Source organism: Candoia aspera, chromosome 1 (genome assembly GCF_035149785.1).
Source record: "Candoia aspera isolate rCanAsp1 chromosome 1, rCanAsp1.hap2, whole genome shotgun sequence".
Lineage (NCBI taxonomy): Eukaryota > Metazoa > Chordata > Lepidosauria > Squamata > Boidae > Candoia > Candoia aspera.
In genome coordinates, this window is record NC_086153.1 from 280,299,445 (window position 1) to 280,305,475 (window position 6,031).

Genomic DNA, 6,031 nt, shown 5'->3' on the forward strand with positions numbered 1-6,031 from the left:
AAGTATGCTTGATTTTGTTCAAGTAAGGAGACCTTTGATAGGCCCCACAGTTCGGCTCCATATGTTAGCACGGGCACAACTTTTGCCTTGTGGACCTTCAGAATGGGGAGCAGAGAGCAAGGGTGGTTGTAGCTAAGTAGTTTGATTAGTGTTTTAGAACTTGCTGTGGCCATGGGGGTTGATAGGTAAGCATATGAAAGTACCATTGCTTTGGTAGAATTATTAGACCGTAACAAAATGAAGGGGATTGCCTAAGTGAGATAGCATATCCAATGGCTGCAGGTTGGATCAACCTGTAAGGCCCCACAAGAAAATACCCATCTCAAACATATCTAAGTACACATCATGCTATATCATATTGTATGATATATGGTATTATATCTCATCTCATCGTCTCATATTATTATATTGGTATACTACTTCAGATGCTGAAACACCTTAAGGCAGTTTAAAATAAAATCAGCAATAAATGATGTAAAACCACTACACTTAAAGCAATATAAATAAATAAAAGATAAAATATCAATTCAGAACAGTATTTAATAAAATATATTCATTAAAAATGGGGGAGGAAGAAAACAACAAAACATTCTTATGATGTTCATAGCAGTATGGCCTGAGTGAAGAGATAAATTTTCAATAGTTGAGTACATTTCAGAGGGAAAAGCGTTCCAGAGCATGGATGCCATCACAGAAAAGGCCCTGCTCCCACCCAAGTAGCTATCAGAAGAGATTGAGCAGCTGTCATGAGTACTGATGGCGAGCAGGAAGGGGCCTCTATCCAGGGGGGAAAACGTGTGCGTAGTACTGAGGAATTAAGCAGCCATTCAAAGAGACACAGAACAGACCCGCCTTGACTTTTGGGGTTCATCTGTCTGGGTTTTCCCACACTTCTTCAGTTTGTTAGGATGTTCTGTCTTATGTAGCAGTAATAAACACTAGAGACCTATTCCTCGTCTCAGCGTGGTTCCTGACTGTTAGGACATCAGCTCTTGGTGCAAATAGCAGGATCTCCCCAATTATCTCAATGATCAGCCAGCCTATAGCAACAAATAGGATTGACAGGGATCCTAGTCCCTAGTTTAGTTTGTTATTGTAAACAAAAAAATTGAATCTGGATTGGTAGCTAATTGGTATAGCCAGGTGCACTATTCAGAAAGCTAGTTGCCACATTGTACACCAGCTGCAGCTTCTGGACCAAGCACTGGGCAGCCCTACAAAAATCACAGTACAAACAACCTGCATCCATATTTTAACATTTTTCTTGGAGATGAACGGGTATAATATTCATCCAATTCCATTTAACACATAGCTATCATTCCCATAAAAATCTCTGAAAGATTTCTTCTAGCATTTCCTTACCTCAATTTCATTCCAAAGTATTTAACCACTTTTATTTTTAATTCCATTCATTCTTTCTTTTCTAATCACTTTCAGAAATTGCTTGTTAACTGCTTTTCAGCTATTAGGGACCTTTGGATCAATAAGTTTGAGAGCACCGGGTGAGTTTCCTTCAATCCTTTGTGAAAGATGTTTTAACTACAACTTTAAGAACTTAAAAAAATTGTTTTGGAATAAACAGCAGAAGGGTGATTACAACTTTGATTTTAGAAAGTTACAAATGGACTAAGGGTCCAGATAAATTTGAGATATGATTTTGGAATTCATTATAAGAATTATTGTCCTAACAACCAGGAAACACACTGAGACAATGACTTAACAGGAATCCTAACAAACTGAAGAAGCGTGGGAAAAACCCAGACATATAACCCCCAAGGGTTAAGGCGGTCCCGATCTGTGTCTCTTTGAATGGCTGAACAATTCATCAGTGCTACGCATGCGCTTGACAGTCTGGATGGGAGCCCCCTGCTCGCCATCCTTACTCATGACAATTATAATTATAAGAAAGGACTTAGATCTAGTCCTGGATTGGTAATATATGTATTTCTTGAAACTTACTTGGCTATATTAAAACATTCTAGTGGTTTAACATGCAAGCTATTTTCTTCCTTTAGGGGAACCTTCTCCATGTTGCTAGAGGCACTGGATTACAACTCCCATCACCCCAGATAACTGGTGGGAAATGTAGCCCAGCACATGTGGAGAGGATCAGTTTGCAGGGAGGGTTCTTTAAGGTCACTTTTTCTGGAGATCTCTTCAATCCTAGTTTTTGGGTTTTGTTTTATAACATCGTTTTCACCACCACCACCACTACTTCTTCACTACTACTATTACCTCCCCCTCCCCCTTGTTTTTTCATGGAATCATTTCAGTCCTACTTTGTGTGCTTCAGAGATAAGCCAGTCAGTTCTAATTATAGCTGAATGTGTTGTTTAGACAGTTCATCTACCCCTAATGATTGTGTATCTTGCTGAGAGCTGCTAATGAGAGTTAAACACCAGCATGAAAAGGGGTGCCTGCATCTGAGCTTCACTGCATGGAGGTTGTATGTTCACATATAGGCATGTATTTTTATTTGACAGAAAAAAAGAGTAACATGACTGTATACCCTATAGAAATGGGCTAGGTGACTCACTGTTGTCCCAAGGCATTCCCTTGATCATCTACAAGGTCAGGAGGCCAGTTCAAACCGAGAAGCCGCTTTCTGCCCAACAAGGTGTGAAATAGTGTTCACAGCGTGGCTTTATAAATATTGATTCAGAAGTGACTCTGACCACTGGCTTCACAAATAGTTTCTTCTTTCCAGCAAGCCGGAACTGTAAGTAAAGGCAGGCTAGGCTCATCACCATGTGAAGGGATGGATTGTTTGACTTAATCCTTTAAAGAAAAGATAAGGAAGATTCCTTACCTCTCAGCCTATCCTAAGCATGCACATGCAGAGGTGAGCCCCATGGAATTTGGGGAGTCGAGTTCCCATGCAAGCGAGTTGAGAAGTGCAACCAATAACCAGGGAAGGAAGGAAGGAAGGGAGATAAAGCCAGCAGAATGGGACACTTATCTAGGAGTTGGCCTCCTTGAACTTGGGCTTCACTTCCGAGTAAAATATTTAGGATTGCACAGGTAGTTTCTTATCCCATCTTCCAATTTAAAAAGAAATGAAACAAAAAATGATGCTTTGGCCACAGGAATAGACAATGGGAACCAAAGGCTATGTCCACGGATTGCTTGACTTTTAAGTAAATAATTAATCATTTTATTTTCTCATTTTTTAAACAGCTAAATTAAAACAGGAGAGGAGGATCAGCATATGTCTTTATATCTTGTTCTGGATGCAAGCAATGGATTAACCATTTGCTAAGTGAGAATTAATGAGATGCTTATATGATCCAGTGTATTACAAACAGAATGATTTTTCTTGTTATCTACATACTAGTATTAATACTTCATCTTCTGTGGTATTGTTATTGTTGTTACTGTTACTGTTATTTCAAATGCAAATAATTTATTTTAAATAAACACACTAAAATTACCTAATATAATAAATATCAGATCGCATATAAGAAAATATCTAGCAAAGGGAATTATAGAAACACTACTTATTTCAAATCGCTGTATTTTTCAGCCAAGTAAAGCTTTTGCAGAATTATGAATTTGGAATACCAGAATGTGTTTCTTGGTTGCCCTCTACTCTGTTTGCCATATGCTCTGGGTAACTTACTTTGTGTAGTACAAACAGAATAGTACTTTTTTATTAGTGCGCTTTGCTTTTTTTTTTTCCTAACAGCCTTGAATTCCTGTTAAGAAATACATTAATTTCATGGAGGCTGCCTAGAGGGTCTCGCTCTAGAGAAATAATATTTGTCATAATCTGATCTCCCTTCTTTGGAGTACAACCTTCACAGGTCATTGTGCAGTAATATACTCTTCTGTGTGATCTCCTCTTTCAGCTAGCTGGGAAATACGTAACCTCTGAGGCAGAGATGCCAGTTTATTGGGTCCTGCTGGGATGTGGACAAATTTTCACACCCACAACTTAAGCTGCATTTCCAATCTCCCAATTTTGTTTGAACTTTTTGTGATTAAAAATGGCTACACTCCCTATAGTATTAAGCTGTATATTTGGGTTACATTATCATTTTTAGTGATCTGTCTTTGCAGTTATTCAATAGAATTGCATTTAGGACTTGATTACATTCCTTTTTTAATTAACAAATATCTCAACATCACACTCTCACACATTATATGAAGTTACATAAACTTGCCTCAAGGGAAACAGGATTTCTCAGGGTTAACTATTACAGCCTTGTTGGTACTGGTCTGTGTCTTCCTTCCATCTGTAGTACTGTACAAATAGGGGAGGATTATTTCTAGGCTGACCATACATACTGTTTTGAATGGGCAGTACCGTTTTTTTCACATTTCCCAACTGTCCCGTTGTTATAAATGTCAATTTTGTCCCTTTAAAAAAAAAAGTTACTTAAAAATTTGAAAGTTTCCACGAACCTGTCTGTCAGGATGGAGGCCGCATTGGAAGCAGAATTGCTGCTGACGACAGACGGCGAAGGCACGAAATTCAAATCAGAGCCAGAGCCTCTGATTGGAGAAAGTCAGGGGCCAGAACCTCCACCACCTATCAGTATGCGCGTTAGGCGAGCTGAGAGGCAGGCCAAACAATGGGAGGCACGATTGGCTCCTGTGCAAAAACAGTGCGAGAATTGCGCCAATAAAAGGAAGCCGACATTGGAACAGGTTGCTGGAGACAACCGTTCTAGCAAGCCCACACCGACAACCCGAGACTCTGTGCCAGAACCTCTCTTGGATCCCTGCCCTGCTGCCATGACGGAGCCTGCTCCAGAGCCCTGCCCGACTGCTGCACTTGTCACACCAGACACCAGCTGCTTACCGTGCCTTGCTGCCACACCCGAACTCACTGCTGCACCTTACCTTGTCACAGTGCCCGATCTCGCCTCCTGGCCTTGCCCTGCTGCCATGTGGAGCGTTGCTTTGGAGCCAGAGTTAGTCGCCGAGCCTTGCCTTGTCACCACACCCAATCTCACCTCCTGGCCTTGCCTTGCCACCACATGAGACTCTGAGTCTGAGCCTTGTCTGGCTGTCGCGCCTGTGGACTTGCCTCACCCTGTCTTGCAATCGCATGCCTGCCTTCCGTGCCTTACTGCCCCTCGCATTGAGAAACAACGCCACAGGGACTGATCCACGTGCAAACAGGCACCGGTCTGTTTTCCTGACTCTACTTGGGATTGTAAATAAAGATTGTCTAAAAGCACCGCTTCCATGTTGAGCCTTTAGTTGGAACAGGACACTGTCACTGGTGATTGGACCAGCGAATGGATCTTAAAAACTCTTTAAAACTTTTATTGTCTTACTTTTTCATGAACATGGAATATTACATAAGTTTAACCCCATCCCATTTTTGCCATCCTAATGTCCCGTTTTTGTCTCAAGGAAATATGGTCAGCCTAATTATTCCCCTCATGGTGAATCTACTAGCTTTTTTTATTTGTATAGCCATCTGTTCCAAAACAATTGGACTACAATTCCCATAATGGCTGGGAAATATTTTTGCCAAATGACCATCTCAGAAAACACCTTTTTGCTTTCAGACTTACCAAAAGGCATGTTTGTATGTCTTTAAGTAAGCACCTTACATTTATTTAAGGTAGATTTACATACCTTAAATCTTTATGGAGTGTAGTAGTATAGAAGCAGGTAAATTCACAAATATATATGAAAAATCAACACTAAATATAAGCTGTTCTATATGCATATCTTCAGATATGCACTGTAGGATCAGACAGTTAATATTAGAATAAACTTCCAATTAGCCTGGACTTACTGGTTGAGTAGCCCTGGAGAAAACTAATCTTGCGTTGGTCCTTTCACTCTGGCATGATGTTACGGAACATACTAGGACAACAGAGAGGAGAGAGAGAAAGTAAATCTTCCCAGCCTTCCTATTAACTTCTTCTGCTACTATTATCATTGTGAAGTAAAGGGAAGGGAAAGGATGATGTGTGTACTATATTGTTTATTTGGACAACTGGAAGGTGAAAACCTAGAAATACTTCTTGGGCTTGGTATTTAAAGGCTCTCTTCATTTAGGGTGGGCTTG